General features: G+C 38.8%; 1 long non-coding RNA gene across 1 annotated transcript; it reads right to left on the reverse strand.

Annotated features, from left to right (window-relative positions):
- Positions 1 to 1,886: 1,886 nt before the first annotated feature.
- Positions 1,887 to 22,682, reverse strand: LOC140696127 (uncharacterized). The gene is made up of 3 exons (XR_012072186.1): positions 22,609 to 22,682; positions 22,298 to 22,401; positions 1,887 to 2,065 (listed from the first exon to the last, which is right to left on the reverse strand). It is a non-coding gene; the product is annotated as an uncharacterized lncRNA (long non-coding RNA).
- Positions 22,683 to 24,026: the final 1,344 nt, after the last annotated feature.

Genomic DNA, 24,026 nt, shown 5'->3' on the forward strand with positions numbered 1-24,026 from the left:
GACGGGGGATGAAGGGGAGGATGGAGCCTGAAACAGCCAGCACTTCTCAGAGGCAATGACGGTATTACAACTTGCAGAAAAAGAGGGGAAGTATGTTGCACAAAGAAGAAAATCACCGACAGAGCTCTCTACCAATGGTCGCCAGCCTCAAGTGGTCCCTCAAAGCCTCCCAGCAGTTCAGCACTGTTTCTGGAGCTCATTCACGCGCCTTTTCTCTAAGATGACTAGCTGGTCCCTTTTTCTGTCCCCGCAAACCTCCAGCAGTCCCTCCCTGTCTTCTCTCTCACCAAGCCTGCTTTCCTTGTCACTGAGACAGCAGAAGCAGCTGAAGGAGGTTTTGAGGTTTTAGCCCGCTCCCACCGCCACGTCTCCTGACACACTGCTCTGTGTGCCCCCATCCCCCACCGTCCCTCCTGGGGCCCTGGATAAACTCTCGGCCTCCGAGCTGAGCCAAGCCCTCCACCCGTGTGGTCCGCTCTTCTTCCTCCTGCCAACTCAAGAACATCACCTCAGCAATTGTTTCCTCTCTCCCCTGCATCTTCAGTTTCCCTCTCTCTCCTGGGTCATTCACCTCAGCACTCAGAAATGCTAGATCCTAAAATAAAACCCTCACTTGACCCCACATTCCCTCGCAGCTACCACAACACATCTCTGCCTTCCTCTGTTGCGAAACTTCTATCAAAGGTTGACTACACATGGTGTCTGAAATCTCCCTCTTGACTGCATTTGTATCAGGCTTTCCTCCCAAGTACGCCACTGAAACAGCTTCCATAAACATCCCCAAACCTCCTTCCCATCACTCACACTCTGTTCTCCACACCCCTTGCACCACCACCTTCTGACACACCATAAATTTACTTGCATGTTTCTTGCCTATTTCCCCCAACTAGGCTGTCATCTCTAAGAACTCTACCCCAAGGGCCCAAAACATTGCCTGGCACATAACAGGTATTCAGTAAGTATCTGTTAAATGGATGGGTGAGATAAATAAATCACTGTGCCTAAGACTATGCAGTTATTAAATTGGGGGACAGAGATTCAAAGCCAGATTACCTGACTTTAGAATCATGTACCCCAAAGCTTCATGCTACACAACCTGGGGGCCTCTGATAGAAGTGACTGGAATAGCTGGCAGCATCGTGAGTGAAGTAGAGTCTCTAAGAGAAAGAAGATTTGAGATGGAGAGTGGTGAAATCACTGACTCGTTTGCGAAATAAGCATAACATTAGAGAAACTGTCTGCTTGAGGTGACTAATCTGGCAGCCTCGGATTACCCACGACACAATCCAGGATGAGAAGTGCAACAACCGCAGCTTCCAAATGACCTAAGCAGCTGTCACAAAGCCCAAGGTCACACACCAGGAGCTTAGCGGGCTCTCAGAGCCACAAGTTTTAGGGTTAGGTATTCCAACCACAGACGCTCAAAAGCAACCAACTATGAGGCCAGTCCTAGGGGGAGCACCCCTCACACACACACACACAATTTCCAAAAGCCTCTCCAAGAACTTAAACAACCTAGTGTGGTTCCATCCAGCCTGAGCACAGCCCTTTACACCTCGATAGCCCTTCACACCTCAGCACTGATTCTCCCTACTGCCCTCCAGGACAGGGTCGCGTAAGACAGCGATTGTTGAGAATAATGATCTGAGATGATGAGGCCAAGACTAAGTTGTATTTTGTATCTTCTTTTTAAGAAGGCAGATAACTCAAATTTTAGAAAGATAGCCATAGAATCTGCTTGTAAGTTTTGAAAGGCTGCATTTGAAGAGGTAAAATTTCTGGGGGAAAAAAAAATCTATTTCATGGAAGAGCTCAACCCCCCAAGCATGCTAGATAAATGGGACATCAGGGTATTTCTCTGAAGAATCAAACAGAGAACCAGCAAGTGGACTTGATTTTTATTTTTAATTTGTGTGTGACTCATGCCAAAGGTCTCTGAGAGGTCATTTACATATGGCAACTTTGGCATCATGGAAGTAACATCTGATGCTGACAGTCCAACACAAGTCGGTACTCACTGGTCCAGGGAATGGCAGACGACTTACTTTTGTAGCTCTGTGATCTTCTATAGAGAGAAAAATAGTCTTATTTGTGGGAAAGTCAAGTATATGCTTTCCAAGTAAGAGACTGGTTTCTCTAAGATTAGCAGTACAATATTCTTAAAACTGGAAAGAAACTAACAGTACCACAGGAAATTCCAATAATCAGGCTGTTAACTCTGCAGACCAGAAAGAGAGAGAAATAAGAGCTTAATATTAAAAAGTTCAATATTTTTCCACCCTTATTAGTGCTTCTGGTCTCAGATTTCACTGCTGGCATTACCGATAGTATACTGAAACTTGTTTTTGTCACACATGTGAAGATTTATTTAACTTTAAAGTCCTACCCAGTTCATGTGAATTAAAACCATAACTAAATACCTTGTCACATGTTTCTTATTGTGGATAGGCATACACAGCTTTCCAAAGAACAATTACTATTCCAATGAACAGATTTTGCCAGACTTTCAAAAGGTAGACTATAGATATTGAGAAACTTTAAAAATTTGTTTTATGATTTTTTTAATCAGCAAAAGACTGTGTTCAAAATTAAGACATGGAAAACAATTTATTCTCCAGAAAAGAGAACAACAAAGCTTTTGAAAACCAATTTTCCCTTTTCTCTGAGCCAGATTCTAAGATCTATGGTAAAAAGATACTACATGAGGAAAAAAAAAATTCCCTTTTTTTTTTTTGTATTCGGGAGTCCAAATATCATATGAGATACTTTAAAGATAGAATTTTTTGCTTTGGGGGGAATGGAATGATTTCCAAGATGTCCTTAGGAACATCACTCTGCATTCTGGCCGAATCTGTTTAAAGTCCTTACAATCTGATATCCAAACATATAAAATACCAGGCAACGTAACATAGAAGTAAAAAGACTATTGGCTCTCAAATCAGACAGACTTGAGTTTACATTCTCCATTCTACCTACTCTCCTAGTGACCTTGAGCTATTAACTTCTAGGAGCCTCGGTTTTCTCATCTGCAAAATGGCATAAAAGTATGGCCTGTTTCATACCTGCAGAGTTACTGAAAGAATTAATGAAATAATATATAAAAACCTCCCAGCACAGAGTAAACACTTGAGCCCTGTTATCAGTGATTACGACTATGAATGCAATTGTGATCACGATTTCCACCACTTGCCTGCATGGCACACAGTCAGACTGTGCTATTTCCTTCCTGAATATTTCGTAAGAGCCTGAGAAGGGATAAGTTTTAACCTGGATCCACGCTCTTAAAAGTCAAGACACGCGACGGCTCCTCTCTATTTCACCTGACCTTCCCTCATTGTTCCTTCAATTTTCAGAAACAACGAGGGAACGAAAGAATTGAGGAAACCTGGTTACAAATAGGAGAATATTTTTGAGGATTTGGAAACTGGGGAGAACAAGGTTTATGCTCAGAAGAGTTGAAAAGGGATAGCATACAATGAAATATGAAGGATATTCAGCCTAACTGAGAAGAAAACAAATGCTGGTTTCTGCATATGTCAATCCTTGGTATCACATAATGAAAGGCCTCCCTACCAGCCACTTTTCACCCCCACACTCCATAATTATGCCTTGAGCCTTTTTCATCTCTGAAGACAAACTCCCCTCCGGTGCTAGCTAGATTTAAAAAGTATCAGGGAACAGAGTGAAATTAACCCAGGATACTATGAACCAAGAAATGATGACAAAATAGATGTTATCGGCAACTTTACTGGAAGATTGGAAAGGGGTATTCTGGTGAGTTCAGTGGATGCCAAACTCCTTTGCAGTCGTCACCAAAATCCTATCCCGAAAGGAAACTTCAGTCCCTTCTGTTTTCATTTTGGGCTTGACAAGTGCGTTCTGTCAACTACTATTGTGACTGAACTTGACATTAGAAAATGTTATTTCTTTAAACTAAAAAAAAAAAAAAATCCCTCAGTGGCCCTTCTCTGTTGTGTTTCCCCACCCCCCTATAATTACACCCTTTCACCTCTGTATTTTTTTTTCTTCTTCTTCTTCTTCTTCTTCTTCTTCTTTCTTCTTTTTCTTTTACTGCAGGATTTATGAAATCCTTTGAAACATGTTGTTTCCAGATGTCGGTCCCGAGTGCCCTGTCATTTACTTCCTGTCCAAGCACTGAGCAGATGGAATTACACAAGTTCAGCTGTGCGATTCCACCCTCCAATGCCTTCATTAAACTCCAGGATTTTAAAGAGTCTGCCCAGTTCCTGGCAGGGACCTTTCCATACTTCCACCCCTGAAGCTGTAAATTACTACCTCATTAAACTCAATTGTAAATGATTAGGTGTCTGGAATGTACTTTCCTTTCCCTGCAGCCTCCTTGGAGTAATTACCGCATCGCAGGCCTCCCTACTTAACTTAGCACATTATTCAAGCAGGGTAGTGTTTGAGTAGCTCATTGAGGGAGGAGGTTTTATTTTTGTTAGTGTATTATAACTCTATCTTTCGGTTCCAACAGCAGAAGATTTGTGATCTTCCATTTCCCATTGAGCAATCTCTCTTTTTGACAAGAGAAAGCTGTAATCAACGGACCTTTTTTTCAAGAATTCATTTTTCCTTCTACCACACATGCAGCTGGAACTACAGAACTTTTGTTTTTTTCTGACCATCAGTGAGATAATTTAGCATTTTTGGCTGCTGCTGCCACCACTAACTTCCATAGGTAAAGATCAACTGGGAAATGTTTCAACATTTTTTTTTTGAGACAAAGAGAAACAAAAATAACTCAGGTAATCAATGCCTAGTCACCTAATTTTGATTCTTTGATGAGATTTGTTTTAAAAAAAAAAAAACTTGAAGAGTCTGGAAAGGTCATGGGTAAAGGGTTGGAGGGAGGGAAAGAAGAGGAGGGGCTGTCACATTGAATAAATAATCTATCCAGAGTTCCCAGCCTGGTTACCATCACTTTAGCAGGAAAGGTAAAACTAATATTCCCGGAGGGACAAAATCTCAGAAGGTCAGTCCTCTTTCTTATGGAGGTTTTTGCCTCTTTAGTTGATTCATTGGCTTCAAGTCTTAAGATTTTTACTATGCCTGCATGGGCTTCTCTGCCACTTGTTTCCGCACAGTTGATGAGTGTGTACCCGGGAGATAGGTAAGGACATTGACTTATCATATGGAGAAAAAAAATGAGGGCCACAGTGCAAAATGGTTTAGCGGAGGTCAAACAGCATCAGGCATACAGGCAATGCTGAAGGAGACTATCCACTGTATGTGGAGGAAAATTCAAAAACAGATAATGGAATGGAGCATCATTCATTCCTTCCTGACATCTGTGAAGGAAAAATTCAGGAAAAAAAAGATAAGGAAATGGAGCATCATTCATTTCTAACTCAGCCTGTGCATGTGTTCTTGGGTGTTACAGGTGATCCCATGGGAGGTTCGTTCGTATCTGGACATGACCGACAAGGGGTGGACTAGACAGGTTAGCTGTTCTTTTATCTGCACTCGCTGGTGTGTGGAGAAGTTCAGGTGAACCTTTGCTTGGGAGGACACTCTCTAACTGGGATGGAATCAAAGGGTGTATCTTGGTTTTGGTTTCTGGTCTAGTCCCTTGGAATAGATAGGATTATAAGAGGTAAATGAGCTGCTACCCCCAAGGAAGAAAAAGGAGCATAGTGTTACCCAGGTGACAGAGTGTGACAGAGAGTCAGGAAGGATGCCGGCTCCCCCATTTTGCCCACACACAGCAGAGCTTTGGTTTGGTGAGGACTAAAGGAGCTGCAATGACACTCAAGACAACCCAAGGGCCCGAGCACTTGGGAAATCATCTTTTGGCAATGTCATCAATGTTGTCTTGGTGGACACTAGCAGCAGTGATAATGCTGAGTCACAATTCTCAGAAAGTTTCATGAACATCAGACATTCCAAAGGGAGCACAAGGTACTAAAGACACAAGCACTGAGCTAAAGTAAGACACCAGAAAAGTAATCAAGCAAGACTTGAAAGAGCTGGACCGTCTTTGTCAGCCTTGGGCAAATGCCAGTGGAATTTATTATGATATTGACCCAATCTAGACCTAAGGTCCAGTGAGTTCTGGGAAAATCAATTTTCACAAAGAAACATATTAAAATTAGTACCACAAAATGGGCCCAGAGAAAAATTAGCTACTGAAGTAGATTGATTAGAAGAAAGCAGGCTTCTAAAATACTGCATGTTAACTATGTTTTAGGCAATTCATTCCTTGACAAATTTTTTATTCATTTAAAAATTATTTAAAAGCCTACTAGGGTATTAAAGTTATTCTCCTCCCACAGTGGTGTAAAGAAACAAAAAAATGGTATTAAGAGGGATCTTTGATTACTAATGATGTCATTTTTTGTATTTTAAGACATCTGTATGTCTTTGTGAATTACCTGTTAAGACATAGTCCTATTTGCCTTTTTCTTGTTAATTTATAAGAGCTCTTTATATATTGAGGGTGATAACAATGTGTCATTTATTTTACAAATATGTTTTGCCTGTTTTAGAAATGGACTTTAAATTTGTTTATGATAATTTCTGAGGTAGAAAGATTACATTTCTTATTCTCTTCTTTTATTTTTCTTTAATTTTATGCTTAGAAATTTTTCACTCACCCTGTAAGCAGAATCAATTCCTCTGTATTTTCAAGAATTTTTATATTGTAGTTTCATTTTTCAAATAAACTCTTATGCAACCTCTTTTTGGAGTACTGGATGAGGAAAGGCTCTAATTTTATTTTCTCACGAATAGGTACTTTTTTGCCTTGCATAGAGTAATACATTACTCTTCAAAATCTGGGGGGAAACCATCTTTATCACAAGCTACAACCTTCTCTGTTTCTTGACTTTCTGTTATGTTTGACTTAATGACATTGGTCCATTTTTGTGCCAACACCACAATATGAAATTATAATGTGTTCTAAAATTCTGTGATGCAAATGTCACTTCATGATTCTTCTTTTTTTCACAATTCTATTGCAGAATTTTACTCCACGTTAAGATGCAGAAGGTTGTAGCAGATCATTGCTCTCACCAGAAAAACTGGAAAAATATGGATTAACTAAAAATCCCTATGTTTTAACATACTGGAGAGCTATGAATGAAAAGAATCTGAAGACTTTCAGAGAGAAACAGGCCCTTCCCTGGACTACTTTCATCCTGGGAACACTTGCTGAGCTTAGACAGAAAGAATCTGCTGGGGTAAGCAGAAACCAGTTAAACTTTTAACTGGCATAGTGGATATACCACGTGAGCTGGTGTAATGAAGTAAAATCTTAGGAACCTCAAATGCAGAGCAAGTCCTTCCTTCCAGCAATTCTCCACACTGTACTTCCACTCAGTGTCTGAAAAAAAGCATCCGGGAATCTGGGGGCAAGGCTGGAAATCAAATACAGATCTCAAAGTCTACTAGAAGTGAGTATACACAGATAAGATTGCACTCTCAAGAAATTTGAAAACAAATACAACCTGAAACTAACTAAAGCTACAAACCCGCCTGAATTCTGTTAAATTCCTGATAGGATCAAGGCAAAAATCCCCTCCAGTCTCCTTCTAGCTGCCTGATAAGAAGAAAAGACATTCTCCCTTCTGGGGGGAAGTAGTATTTACTTCAATCTTTATAGCTTTTAAACACAAGAAAAAGTTACAAGTCATGGAAAGAAGGAAAATGTGACTTTTATTCAAAGGAAAAATATAATCTATAGAAGGAAAACTACAGATAACCCAAATGTAGGATTGACTGAAAATGGCTATTAAATCACTACAAGAAATGTTTTAAAAATTAAAGCAAAAATAGACCTGATGAAAAAATGAAGAATTTCAACAAAGGGATGGAAGCATAAGCAGCAATAAAATAGAGATTCTAAAATATTTAAAATTAGGAAGGTATTGGATGGGCTTAGTATCAGACTAGATACAGCAGAAGGAAGAATCAATGAATTTGAGGACAAGTCAATAGAAATAAAATAAAACACAGAGAAAAAAGAACTTTTTTAAAGGGCAGAGAATGAAGGAAATATGAGATAATATCTGTAACTAATAATTCTGGCAGACACACAGGCTAGCTTAAGAGCTGGCACTCTAGACCTACCTTGAGGGATCTAATGAAGCTGAGATAACAAAAAACATTCCATAACAGTTCAAAACCCAGGCCCGCAGACAGAGGAGTCAGGACATGAAAACAAACCCTTCTGGTCTGGAGAAGGTCAGGTGACAGGGCTAATCTTCTCCACGAAGAAATGATGCAATGGAGAACCTGAGAATGATATCTCCTTGGCCAAGGTCAGACAGCAAATCATTGGCAGAGCTTGGACTTGAAGAGGCTGGGTAGCTTAAGACATGGTGGGAGTCGGGAGGGGGGAAATGACTCTAAAGAAGTGAAAGGAACTTACCAAAAACCATTCAAGAAGAGAGCATCAGAGCCAGAAATGGAAGCCAGGTCTCCTGTTGCTGAGGTGAGTACACGTTCACTAAATCTCTTCTTTGTCCACTGCTGATCCTCACACCCCCCATACTTCAAAACCTACCCAAGTTTGAAAGCTGTCTGGTACAAGAGTTTCTCCATGAAGTTTCTCCATATCCACATCATTGTATTTAAATGTGGTCCCTGATGTCCCGAACCAATGGAAATGTGGATATGAGAGTCCCATTGGGGGCTGGGGGGGTTGTCTCTGAACTAGCCCTTGGCACACTGGGACTATGATATCCCCACCCATGCCCTGGTCCATAGAGAGTTACAAGAGTAAAGACTCAGTGGTGCTCAGAATGATTCTCAAGAACAGGGAAGCAGAGGGGTAAGTAGAAGAAACAAGAGGCCTGGGTTACTGTTCTGTTCTTTTTGATTCAGCCTCTTTCTTTTTCATCTTCTTCGTTGAGAAAACATTCACCTTACTATTCACTGTTTCAAAGAGGGTACAACTCTGTGGAGTTCAGTATATTCACGAGGTTGTGCAGCCATCATCACTAATTTCAAAACATTGTATCACCCAGAAGGAAACCCTATGCCCACCAGCAGTCACTGCCCATTCCTCTTGTCCCCCCATCCCTTGGCAACCACCAATCTGCTTTCTGTCTGCATGGATTTGCCTCTTCTGCACATTTCATAAAAATGGAATTATACAGTAAAAATTTTAAGAGAAAAAGAAATACATGCTTTTATTTAAGCCACACAGTCTACGGTATTTTTGTTACAGTAGCTTCAGTGGACTACAACAATTAGGAAAGTTAAAATTAAAACAACAGTGAGATACTATTTCATACCACGAAAATGGCTAAAATTAAAAGACTGACAATATAAAGGGCTGATAAGAACGTGGAGCAACTGATCTTCTTCACATACAATGCCGGTGGGAGTGTAAAAATAATGGTTTACGTCACATTGGAAAGATATTTATCAGTTTCTAATCAAGTTAAAGATTCATCTACCCTATAACTCAGCAATTCTCTTCTTATGTATATACCCAAGAATGCATATAGCGCCCCCAAAATTTGATCAAGAATGTTTGTTTATAGCAACTTTATTTCTAATAGCCCAAAACTGGAAATAACCCAAATGTCCATCCGTAGGAGAATGGACAAACAAGTTGTGCTACAGTCATACAACGGACTGCTACACACCAAAAAAGAACAAGCAACTGATATACTTAACTACATGGATAAATGTCAGACAGACACAAAAGAGTAGCCACCGTAGGGATCCATTCTTACGCAGTTCAGGCAAAACTTAACATCTGTGATGATAGAAATAGTGTAATTACCTGTGGATTGGGGCTGTTGACTGGGAGGGGGCCGTGAGGAAACTTTCTAAGGGTATGAAAACATTCTGCATGTTCTGAGGTGGTCACAAGGGGTGTATGTATTTGTAAAAATTTATTGAGCTGTAAAATCAAGATCTGGATATTTTACTGTATTCCTTTTATCTCAGTAAAAACAATGTTAAAATGTTTAATGCATATATGTTGAATATTCTTGGATTTACATACTTCCACCAAAAAAAATTGATAAGCCCAAAATACCCATGTTGGGGTCTTGCTTGGAGTCACATTAAATACATAAATTAACCTGAGGAGAACTGATGATACAATCGGTTATCTTATTAGAAACATGTTATATCTCCATTTATTCATTTTTATTTAAATATTCTCTCACTTACTGTATTGTTTTCTCTATATTTTTGCATAAACTTTAATTATATATTTTCCCCTCAATTTACCAGTGGATTGTTTCTCATGTATAGAAAAATAATGGTACAGTCATTTTAACTGGACTTCTTTATTTTTTTTCTCTCTAGGATTCTGTTGTTGCTGCCATTTTTGATTGTCTTCATTGAGAAGATCACTGAGAAATACAGATAATATTATCATGTTCTTAGCTCAAACTGCCAAAATTTTCATTTTTAAAAGTGATGATGAAACTTATTCAACTGACGTCCATCACTATCTCAATAAAACTGAGATGGAAAAAAAGTGATGAAGGTTAGTAATCCTGTCCTCTTTGTAGTCTTGATAAAACACCTTTAGAATTTACTAGTAAGTATGATGTTTGGGCTAATTTGAGAGAGCCATTCACTATCAGATTAAGATATTATCTGTCCATCCTTAGTTCTCCTTGAATTTTATCTTAGATAGGTATACAATTTTGCATCTCCAGGTACAGAAAATTCATCTCAAGAATTTATAAAAATGCTCAGTGGGTTTCCTCCTTTGATCTAATGATGCTGTGATACACTGTGCTAATAGAGTTTCTAATTTTAAATTATTCTATATTCCCAGAAATCAGATTTTAATGTAGTTCTACAGTTGATTTGTAACGAATTTAGATAATTTTTTTCTATAGTTACAAATATAGTTTTATTTTTGTCTTTCATAAGAATTTTAGGTAGGTTTTGCTTTTGGGGGGGGGTTTGCCTCTGTAATTGTAAATGTAGAACATTTTTTCCCACGTGGCAAGCATTTTAGGAAGCTTTGCTTCAGTGATCATAAATGTAGAGTTTTAATATTGTCTGTATGTTTTGTCAGATTTTATAATCTGTGTTTCAGCTAGCACTGTATAATGAATTGGAAAACTTTCCTTACTTTTATATAGTGCTCTAGAATATGCCATGTATTGGCATTACCAGTTATTCGAACGTTTGAAAAAAAACTCACACATGAAAGTGATTCAGGTCTTCAGCCATCTTGAAGATAATTCTTTTTGTAACACCTTCAGTTAATTCAAAGGTTGTTGGTCTATTCAGTTTTTCCTTATCCTGACTCAGTTTGAGCAATATACACTTTCCTCCAAAACTGCCAGTTTTCATACCCGTTAGTGTTAAATATCATATTCTCTCAGCTTTTTATAACTACTATTTTAGTTAGATCCCATTTTAATTCATAACACTGTGTTTTGTATATGGTGAAATTTATTGCCAATTTCTCTTTTTTAGGTACCCTGATTAATTTCTGCTTTTATCTTTCTTTTCTCTTCCTTCCCTTAGATTAATTTGATTATTTTCCAACTCTTTGATGACATTAACTCAGTTTCATTCTCTCTGATTTCTGAGAAATGCACTGAAAGAATGCATTCTAGTTCTAGTTGTAGCTTCAAATATGTAAGTTCTTACATATTCAGTGTTATCATCATTTTCAGTAATCTCTGCTTCAAATATTTTTCCTATTTAACTCAAGAAAAGAGACGTATTACTTAGGAATCAGGTTTGGCTGCTGTGAGAGTGGCTCAAACAAGGTAAATGTCCACGCAGGACTCCAGGGTGGAGGGCAGCTCAGTTTTTTCTATCTTGCTGTCCCACCAGTTTCCACAGTAAGCAGTTTCTACATCATGAGCTCAGATCCACATGCCAGCCCCTAGAAGAAGCATAAGGGGGAAGGAACGAATTTGCAAAATACAAGTTGCACTCATCATTGCCACCCACATTAGAATTTAGTCCCATGGCTGCATCTAGAATCAAGGGATCCTGGGAAATGTAGTCTTTGGCTGGTTGGCCATGTGCCCAATTAAAAATTCTATTACCATGTAAAATGAAAAAACAGATAAACAGGGGCCAGGTATCAGTATCTGCCACAGAGAGTTTTAGAAGTATTTCCAAGGAGCTGATTTGTTTGTTTTGAATTTTTATTTTTAGTTTCTAATATTTTTGCAGTGGATGAAACAATGGGATTTGAATCATTTCTAGTTTTTAAATTTACTGGCAGTTTTTATACCTTAATACAGGATTCTATAATTTTTCAATATTCACAGATACTGAAAAAGAATGTGTTTTCTTTGTAGGGTACAAAGTTTTATACCTATTTACAAATCAGCTCTCCTGTTTCCTGCTGTCTATTTTAGACAAAGCACTTTGCCTGTCAGTTACATACCCCAGGATCCACACCTCTGTGCTAGTTTCTTTTATTCATTTTCCAGTTTGCTACAACTTCTCTCAATAAATGCTTAGAGATAGCAGAGTGGCCACAGATGACAGCTTCACACATCTCATTGCCATAATTCTGTCAACTGTACTTTAGAAATGGTTAGTTTGCTATTTTTCACTGACGTTTTGTACAAATGTGCCTCTTCAATAAAATATTAGGAGCTATAATTACTCAAATAATAGTAATAATAACTGGGCTATATTTCGCTATAAATTCTTGTTCCTAAAAAAATTCTGTATAATGATGTATTTCATAACAATACAATTTGGTTGCTTTTTAGATTAAGATTTTAGAAATTACTGTGCATTATAGCCAAAATTTTTATACAACCTTTATATATTTTCCAGTGGAAAGAATAAGTAGCATTTCATTATTGTGGCCCGTTTCCACTATTTTTAAATTTTTAAAATTATGTTACTATCCCTTTTATTATTTTTTTAATTAAAGTACAGTCAGTTACAATGTGCCAGTTTCTGGTGTACAGCACAATGTCCCAGTCATGCATATACATACATACATATATTCGTTTTCATATTTTTTCCATTAAAGGTTATTATAAGATATTGAACATAGTTCCCTGTTCTATATCTCATTTTATATTTTCAATAAAACTGTATAAATTATTTTATAAACTATTACAATTTCACATCTGTCCCCCCCAAAAATGTGATACTTTTTAGCAAATTCAAACTTTTTCATTTTATAAAATGTAACCTCTTGTATGTAGGTCAAAACTGGAACTTGAAAATAATATGGAGACCTGCACCTGGTGAAGAAACACACTAAAAACTTTGTAGAGTTAGAAATTACAAAAGCTGAATTCTTAGTCCTAGGATGTGTTTTCCCAATGTCAGGTGAATAATTGTGTGTGTCTGGCACTGTGGTTCAACTGTAAAAACAGTGGAACTTCACCGGGAGGGGCTATTGGGGGGAGGGGAAAAGGAAAGCAAAGAGGGGTGAAGAGGATATGGTTTTAACATCTGAAACTCAACTTATTATAATGAGAAACAGAGGAGACATGATGTCATACCATAGAAGGTGGCTCCACTATTTTTTTTTTTTCAGGTTGGCTTGACCTGAGGTTTCAACTAAGTCCAGATGGAAAGAAGGGAGAAATGTATGTATATATAGATATTCCAAGTTTGAAACAAAGACTTAAAGCAGGGGATTTCTCACTCATGAATTTAACATGCTTGCGTTTCACGCAGACCAAGTAGAGCCACCTCTCTCATCATTCTCTCCTCCTCGCCTGCTTACCCCAAACCTTTTAACCTCACACTGAATCTACAGGATGCAGTCTGTCCTGGTTCGTCTCTTAACCCCTAGGGTTGGGGGTGGAGGGGGTGGTTAATTCCTACTGATGGGGAAGTAACATCTATCGCTTTCTCATCGACTCTAAGACCAAGACCCAGGTTTGGTTTTTTGTTTGGGGTTTGGTTGGGTTTGGTTTTCATATTTTAACATCTCTGAAACTGAGATGCATCTTATAATGAATGAGGCTTCATAGTTTAATTGGCAAAGGTTTTGTTTGTTTGCTTACTTGCTTTTGTGGGGCGTTTTGGGGGGTTTTTTTGTTTTGTTTCCAGTGGAACATAAAATAATGCTGCATCTACTGTTAGTGTCATCTTAGAATTTACGAAGTATAACTCTAATGGGGGTGACCGATGAGGCACATGGATTTGGCTTTGTTTTGCTTTGTCTTGTTTTTATCCTGGAGTGACTTCTCAGTTTAAGAAAAGACCTAGAATGAAGTCCCCTGAGTGCTGGTCTGTATTGTGTGAAAGTTCATTTCTGTGGCTGCACTGGATTGTGCAAATATAAAGCCAGCAGCTGCTTTTCACCTGCAAAAAGGTCAACCCCCCTCTCCCCAGAAGCTCTAGGTAGAGGATGTATCAACTTGCGTAAGAAGTCCAGAATCTTCAAAGAGGAGAGGATGAAGACTGCAGCTCCCATTCCCCAAAAATCAAAGACCACAGAAATCTGGGATGAACCTGGGTGCCACTGAGCAAGAGATGCTGGAAGAAAGTGACAATGAGTACACCGAAGAAGAAATCATTGGGGTGGGGGGTGCAGTGCAGAGATCAGCCTTTCTTAAGTACGTGGTACAGCCTCAAAAGAGCCTCAGTCATAAGCAGAAATGCAGCTGGTGGCTGAAAGAGGATGCCTACAGACTCAGCTGCTCTGGCATAGTGTTGACTTTTTGAGGAACAGTGACCGAGCTCAGAACACGGCAGTGCAGCCAGGTACACTGCAGTGCTGGCAAGAATCCAGACCCTCAGGAGCATCTCCTCAATTGCAGACAGGCACCCATCCGGCTGAGCAGTACCAGCCTTCCAGCAGCACAACTCGCAACAGAAGCCAAAACCATAGCGCCAGTGGACTGATTCAACTTGCCAGTCCCTTCTCCCCACCTGGCATTTGGAAGCAAGACTGACACCCTCCAGGTTTGCCTTGCACCCATGGAAAATTAAATGACACCTGCCAATCTCTGTATCCCAGTTGCCAGAGCAGACCACTTGCCTAACAATTATGATGCACCTATTACAAACCCGGCACCAGTGAAGATACTTTAAAAAAGAGTTCCCAACAATCAATGAGAAGTTGTGATTATTCCAAGGAAACAGAGTCACAGGATTTAACAACAACAAAAAAACAGTCGTCCAAAGACACAAAGCTAGTAAGTTAGTTCAGTGGGGGAATAAAGATTCAAATGCAGGTCAACCTGTGTTGGAAAGTCATGTTCTTTTCAAGACATTGAGCTGGTCACCTCTGAAGAGATGAGAACTCTCACAAGGACACACTGGCAGATCAAGCTCCTCAGAGATCATCCACTGTGCTTAACTAGTTATTTTACACCTGGGTTGGATAATATAATCTGAGTTTGGAACATGAAGAGGAAGTATCAGATGGGCCAACAACTGGCCATCTGGTCGAGTGATGCACACACCTCCAGTCAAATTTCCTTGGGTTCACTGAGAACTGGTTAATGCAAAGCTTGACAAATTTAGGAGTTCCTGAAAGTCTCTAAGGAGAGGTTTTCCAAATAACAAAGGAGACCTTGATTCTACTTGCTCTGGAGGAAACACTATAGAGAAGCCCTGAAAAGCTGTCTTTCAGAGCCTCTTTGTGTAAGTAAATAAGGAAAGGCAGAGGGGTTCTCACTAATCTAAAACCCATCTACTAAAGGATGGATGGGGCATCTCCAGAACTGTCTGGACATTGTACTCCTTAAGGCAAAAAAGACAACTAACACCACTGCCTTATTTTTATTTTTTTTCTGATTATAAAATATGATATGACCCTGTATGATGTGTGGAATACAAACAATTTGTATGAACAAGAGACATAATAATATTTGATTTATAATCTCCCTATGAAGTGATAAGAACTGTTACAGTTCAAATTTACTATGTTTCCAGTCATGGCCATTAAAAAATCATAATTAGTATCACACATGGAAATAGTTTTATATCCTCCTTCTTTTACTTAACATTACATCATGAGTTTCCCCTAGCCGTTACAAATGTCCACAACGTGCCAAGCTTGTAATTTTGAGTACAGGCCATCGGGTATTCTAATCGCTAGCCTGCCTGCTAATATGGTCATAGAGGAAAAGGGGACCAAAGGCAACATCGCAGATGAGGGTGTGCTTGAGAAGCAGTGAGAAACCCAAAAGGTATGAGTGGAAAACAAACAAACAAAAAATCAGAACACATTTACTCCAAACACAGGGAATATAGGTTAAACCAGCTGGGGATTTCAAAATCTATAGAGAGATTTACTGGAATAATGATACCCAGAGGGAGGGAGATTTTTATATATAGGGTGATTATGTAACTTATTGTTCAACCTGGGGACACTATGGATAACTGCCCTGGGATGACAACAGTAAACCAGGACGTTCCTATGGAAACTGAGACAAACAGCTGCCTTATTTATAGCCCTTTTATAGCCAATCAAGAAGATACAGAGGTGAAAGCTCTCAAGGACTCCCAGCCTGCTTGGACGTTACTGCACTGCGATAATTTCTCTATAGCATTGTTTCCTAGCGGTGGTATCAAGAGTTCTTGTTCTGATCCTGTTTCACTTTCACTGTTAAATAGTATGGTACTCCAAGTCAGAAGCAATGTTTCAATATCATTAAAAAAAAAAAAAAGCAAGAATGATCCAGTGAGAGTCATTAAGGCAGAGACTAGAAATTTCCCAAGGCCGGTGGTACACAAGTGTCTCCTGAGGACACAATGCATTCAGCGGATATAGTACATTATTACATAGGAAATATTAATTGTACAGTCTTCCTAAGGTCTCTGGACAGTTCTGTTAATCCCTGCATTTATCCCAATGCATCAGCATGATTCCAGGATTTCCCTTAGGTCCTTGCTCCATTCTCTCCCACATGAATGCAAAATGGAGAATGAGATTTTGGTGGAATGAATGAATGAGCAGGAGTGAAAGACGGGGTTCATGTGCATGGAGAAACTCACATGGAGTCTAAAGGCGACAGGATGGCCAACCCCCACCATGACTCCATCAGGACACAGGGAGCTCGTCTCCACTTGGTACTGTCTGGGGCAGAGAGACATATTGTTTCTTTGATGTAGACAGACTTCCCAGAGCCTGATTTTAAAAGGGATTTTTTTTCCTTTCCCGATATTTCACTGTTAGTGTAAAGAAATGTAACAGATTTCTGTATGTCAAGCTTGTATCCTGCTACCTTGCTGAACTGAGCAATTTTAATGAAGTCTTTTTCTGCTTCAATCACCCAGAGTCCATTTTTGCAGAACACAACTAAGCCTCTAACTGATAAAGCCATTTAGAAACAGCATGCTCTTCATTCCTCCAGGAAGGTCCTTAAAACCTGTATTAAATCCTTATAACCAGAGCACATAGTGTTTCTCTTCTACACAGTTTTATTACTTTGATATGTGGAAAAATGTATCTAGAAAAGTTACTCTAAACTTAAAATAATTTTACAAATATATATATACATGTATGACTGAAGCATTGTGCTGTACACCAGAAATTAACACAACATTGTAAACTGACTGTACTTCAATTTAAAAAAGAAAGAAAGAAAGAAAACCAGAAACTCCCCCCTATTTTACAGGTAAGAAGGTGTGGAGAGGAACAGGAATGGCGGTGGTCAAATAGGACTTATCTTTAATCAGTAATGTTCTGATTTTTAATGAAAAGAATAAATTTCTATATTATATATGCAATAAAAATTCATTTTAAAAAATAATGCAACTTCAGCACCTAGCGTGGACCTAGCACTGGTATTTATTCAATAACACTTGCTGGGAGAATGGGTCAAAGAAATATCAAGGAAGTCCAGACTGCTGTTCTATAGATGAAGCAGATAAGACTGCAAACCCTGACCTGCTGGCCAGCATGCAACACCACTGCAGCGGCCTGGAATGTCAGGTATCCATGTCTGAACAATATCTACATGGCAGTTAGGTAGTGGAAGGGAACTAACATGCATGAAGACATGGTTGCACAGCTTCTAGATGGCTGGGTACGTTTACAGTCATTAGTTGTAAGCAACAGAATAAATTATGGCTGAACTACGTGATAGAAGCTTCATTAAAGTTGCTGAGAAGTTTGGAGAAGCAGGTTGAAGAAATGGCAGGAACCAGGGAAGACTGACCAGACTAACCCCAGAGCAGCTCACACCAGAGGAGCAGTCTAGCAGACTTTGCTGCCATCACTAAAAAAGGTTAAGCAACCTGCTCAAGATCACACAGCTAGGAAGTGGTAGAGGTGGGATCTGAACCCAGACAGTCTGATTCTAGACTCTCATCACGGGCGTATACCACCCAGGCCAGATATGTGAGGTCCATAAAATCTATTGTACTGAGAGGTCTAGAAAGAATGTTTATGGTGGTATAAATGATTGCTTCATCCTCTTGCTGGCATTTTTTACGACCTCTTATATTTAATCTGAATGTTCACTCTCTTATCTGTTGGTTCTTTAATATCCCTTGTCACCCATAGGACACAGTGAAGAAATGGACCAGAAAAATATTCTCCTATCACATTTTGTATATAATGATATAATAATATACTAGTAGAAGGGAGAATTCACATGCCACAACATTAACTGGCAGTAAAAAGTGATGAGAAGTCTAAGGCACAAGATGGGAAAATGGGTATATCTGTCACCAAAATAAAGGAAAGAAAAACTTTAAATGACTTCATAACCAGTTTAATTAATGCAAATAGATGTTACTGCCTTAAATCAACCACACTCTAAAATTATCCTTTTCTATGTAGTATTTTGTGCAAAATCTCTCTTTTTATATATATATAAAGATATACATAAAATAATGCTCATATATATCTATATAGACATGAAAAAATGCTTATCTATATCTCTATACAGATACAGATAAGCATTATTTCAAAGTAAAATACGTGGTCCTTAGACTCTACAGGGTGTTTCCAGTTCCTTGATAACGCAGCTTTTTCAAAGGTCCTACACTATAGCACAAATTCAATTCTATTGTGTTAGAGAGAAACTCCAGTGGTCTACCACCTTTTCCAATGACAAAGCTTTGTGGCTGAGCATTAACAACATTCTTTATAAAAGACAGAGATCAGGAACATGAAGAAGACCCAAGGTAAACAGTGTGCACACACTTATTAAGCACAATAGAACCAAAATATGTTTGACAGAAGAGATTAACTCCATTTGTTACACTCTGGCTACATATGAACCTAAGACAACAACTTCAGCAATTTTCACTGACAATTGTGAAAAAGTCACATCAACTTTCACCAGCCTAATCTGTTATTTAAGGATGCCAGATCAAATATTTATAAAAGTAGAAGAAATTATTCACTACCATTGTTTATTTTTTAGGATAGAGAGTACCTAATGGTGTGTGGAGCATATGTCTTAAATAATCTATATCCTTTTGCATTCTTGAACAATTCTGGGGAAATGAGATAATTTTACACAGCTAGAAAACCGAGTAGAAATCTCCCCTAGTCTTGAAATGTTCTCTGGCCTTATATTATACTTTCGAGAACTAAGAATAAAATTTCATGGAAACTATGACAGTACCCAAAATGTCTGCAATGGAGCACAATTATTACAGTATATTCTACCTCTTCAGACTGTAGCAGAGAGAGCATCCTTGTTATTGGGACAGGACTAACTGGTAATACTGAGGTAGCATGATACAGAGGAACAAAACAGAATTTGGAGATAGATCTGGGCTGGAAAACATACAGTCATGAACGCCTGTCTGCCCATTTGTAAGCCCCCCACCACAACCCATTGTCTAAGGAGATAGAAACACTTCCTTCCTTCCTCAGGGACTATTTCAAAATGAATGAAAAGTCTGTAAAAAGCCAGGAGCTGCTTCAAAACAAGAGTTCAGCACAAACATTAAATTATTAATTCTCCTATGGGTTGCAGTTCATTTATTCTTGGCACAGAGATAAATATGATCATGTTTACCCAGTTTGCCGAGTGGACAATAACTTATCTATACAGGAGGTGTTCTGTGTTTGCAACTTGGCTTGGAAATTCTCAGTATTACTAATTTTTGAAATAAACTATTATTTTAATCTTAGTGATTTGGCTAGTTTTGTTAAAATAAAAATTCACTCCATGTATTCATTTATTATTTGTGTCCCTCCAAATTCCAAGATGGATTTTAAAAGACTTAAAAGCAAATGAAAGATTAGTTGAGACATTGGGAGGATGTAGTAGAATAAGTAATTATACGAGAAAATGATACTGAGAAAAAATATTTCAATTGAACACAAGACTTAGATATTTCTGCTAAACAGAGGGAAATATAAGGCTTTGGTATAAATGGTATCTGTTTAACAATTTCTGTAGCAGCTTTTCCTGAAAACACACTGACATTCTGATGAAGATTCCAAAAACTATGAAACCAGCAATAAGAACAGACTGTAGAATGGGAATGTGTGGAAGGAAAGGAATTTCCACTAACTAAAACATCAATGGAGACAGATTGAGAAAAAATAATTCAGGGATTCTCAAGCTCCGCTACGTGAAAGAAAGGGCTCTGCTGAGTTGAAAGACAACAGTGAAGACACTTCATCCTTCTGCTCTATTCCTCCGGCTCCATACACGGACAGAGCTATAGCGAAGGCAGAAATGCAAGAGCTCCGATAAGAATGTACAACTCAGGCTGTGATATTTCACATGCTCCTGGGTTCAGAAGGGGGAGCTAAGAGAAAAGCAAGCCTCATTCCAGCAGGATGCACTCTATAAATGTACAGAACGCAATGAAATTTTGGCTAAGAGTCACGCAACAAGATAACACAAAGACTCAAGGAAAAGCCACTCATCTTGACTGATGACACAAACACCAGGGCTGAACAGGTCTTACCATTTTTTTGTAAAACAAAGAAGAGAGAAATTTCAGTTTCAATTTTTTAATGAAATGAAAAGTTCAATGTAAAAAATTTAATTAAAAATTTAATTTTAATGTTTTTAATTTTTTAATCTAAATTTCTATAAAATTTAACACTTCCAATTTAAAAAAACAGAAAAAAAGAGTAAATAGGCCCTATGAAAAAAGGTACTGTATCACGAGGAAAAGATAATATCACTCTGAAAATCTAAAAGAGACCCACCCATCTTTGAAAATTATACTTGGTGAGAATCAAAGGAAAATTTTAGGAAACTTGGAATCCTTAATAGGGCCCAAGAGGACACAGAAAATTGTAAAAGAGAGAATAGGAACGAGTAAGAGTACAACAAAGTGAGAGCAAAGGCCATAATCAGAGATAAGCAGGGGCTACAGGAGATACGGAAGAACAAAACAGAAACTCGCACTGAAACGGCAGCATGAAAATCAGCAATGGAGACATTAAAGAGAAGGAATAACACAGGAAATAAAGCAAATGTGGAAAACAACTTGAAGAGCCTTCCCCAGACGTAGCTGTAAAGGACAAGAGCTGAAAATTATAGAGGGCTTAGATGAAAATCTAAGCAAAGAAACAGCGATGGTCACACCAACAAAATCAGAGCAATTTTAGAAGTTATAACTTAGTTCTTAGTTTAAAACCATAAGGATTAAAATATTCACATCAAAGGCAATTAATAAGTTCGAAGTAAAATGACCAAAAAGGGACTAATGTCAAAATTCCTCCATTACAAAGATAAATTCTACAAGTTTTCAGGGGGCAATGGGATGTTACCCACAAAGAAAATTTTTTAAATTAAAAAATAAAAATTCACCACCACTACTGCCAAAAGAAAAAGACACTGTGCTGGCGTCAAAATTCTCTCCAATAAAAAAAAAAATGTCAAAAGAAAATAGAGAAAAGCCTATAGAATTTTCTGGGGGCAGGGCGTAAACTCATGGTAAAAGAATGGCATTTCCACATAAGCAGTTATTCCTATGTGAAAGAAAAAATATTCATTCTAGACATTTCCTAAAAATTGAGAAAATACAGAATCCAAGTGTCTTTTTTTCTTAGAGTGAATTTTCCCTTTTTAATCACAAAATGTATAATAAATTTATTATTTTAAAAACCCAGTCCTCATTAGTACAGTTGTAAAAAGAAAAAAAAATTCAAATAAGCAATAGAAAATGTTAGAATCACCCATAAATCTATTCCCCAGTGATGACCTTCTCAGTTTCACTTAGCAATATGTCACAAATTGCTATCCATTTCATTAAAAATTCTCCTACAGCATCATTTGTAATGCTGGGGTTAGAAGTTAGAGGTCATTCCAATAAGGAAAATAATAAATGATGGATGTGCCCCCCATTTATTTCACCAATTCCCTGTGACCCAGCTGTCAGTTGGACTCCCCTCTGGAAAGGCACTGGTGAGGTCCAGCGCCCTCTGCCAACAGCCTGCACATTCCTAGGAGATCTACATTCCTTTGCTTACCTCTGGCTTTGAGCTCCAGCTCTCCACTGAGTTCACTTGGCTTGCTGTATCTGATCCTGTCACTTCTCTGCTTAAAACCTTCTGATAAATCATCTTCCATTGCCCTTGTAATAAAGTATACATTACTCAGCTTGAATTACACGTCCTGCCTGCGCCTCCAGCCTTATTTCCAGACACTGCCCCCTCCCATGACCTTCTCCTCCTTCCGCCTATGTTCCAACAATACAAACAACTGATCTCAGTTTCCCAAAGGAGTCCAGTTCCCTTTTACCCCAAACCTGTAGCAAGCTGCTCAAAAAATATTTACTCACCTATAGTTCTAGGCACTTTGCTAGAGACCTAAAGGGCCTGGTCCAGAACAAACAAATAGATCAGTGGAACAGAGTATGTAGCCAAGAAGACAGATTCTAGAATGCATAAGGATGTCATATGTCATAACATGGTGTCACACACCAGTGGGAACACAATGAACGAGCTGACAAATACTATCGGGAACACTGGCTTCCACTGGGGGAAAGACGTCAAAAATAATGAAGTGAAAGCCTCACCTAAAATATATCGTATTTTGCACAAAAATGGAACAAGCCAGATTAAAAAGTTAAATGGAGATATGAGAACATTAAAAACTAGACATAGTTATACAGCTGGTTATTTAACCGATCTTCAGGAGAGAAAGGAATTTCTGAGCATATACGCAATGGAGAAATCCCTAAAGAAAAAGTGTAACAGATCTGATACCATGAAAATTAGAGACTTTGGCCATTAGGGAAAGCAAAGAGCAGATAACAAACTGGGCTGTATATTTTCAGTTGTACGAAAGCCTTCTATGTTCCCGGGGCTCCCAGCTCACTCAGAGAAGAGGTCCAAGTCCACGCACCTCCAGCGCCCTGGCCTCACCTCCTCTTACACTCTCCCCGCAGCTCGCATGGCTTATGACCACGTGGACCCTTTCCACTCTTCACCCCTTCCTACGTGCTCCAACCTCAAGACCTCCACTAGCCCTTGCTAGGCTCTCCTCTGGGTGTTCTCTTTCCCAAGTTACCTGCCAATCTTGCTTCTGCATTGCTGCATTAGTTTTCTATTGCTGTTGCAACAAATGGCCACAAACTCAGTGACATAAAACTGCACAAATTTATTACCTTACAGTTCTGGAGGCCAGAGTCTCAAGATCAAGGTGCCAGCAGGGCTGTATTCTTTCTGGAGGCTCTGGGGGAAATCTGTTTCCATGTCTTTTTCAGCACCGATTGGCTGTCTGCACTCTCGGTTCATGATCCCCTCCTCCATCTTCAAGCCAGCAGTAGAGCATCTTCAAATCTCTCTGGCTCTGCTGATGCCACATCTCCTGACTCTTCTGCATCCCTCTTATGAGGACCCTTGTGATTTCCCTGGACCTATCTGGATAATCCAGGATAATCTTCTCATCTCAAAATTATTAACTTAATCATACCTGCAAAGCACCTTTTACATGTAAGGTGACCAACATGTGCCTGGGTTTCTAAGATTCGGAAATGGAAATCTTTGGGAGAGGGGGCATTATTCGGTCTACAGAATTTGCCTCAGATCTTTGCTCAAACACTGCTTTATCAAAAAGACTATGAGACACCCAAATAAAAAAGGAAGAGCTTCTGCTCCATCCTACACCTACCCTTCTCACGGCACTTAATTCCTCCACATAGCACTTTACACCCACTAATTTACACAATCTCCATCAGGCCAATGACTCTGTATT

This window comes from Vicugna pacos, chromosome 4 (genome assembly GCF_048564905.1).
Source record: "Vicugna pacos chromosome 4, VicPac4, whole genome shotgun sequence".
NCBI lineage: Eukaryota > Metazoa > Chordata > Mammalia > Artiodactyla > Camelidae > Vicugna > Vicugna pacos.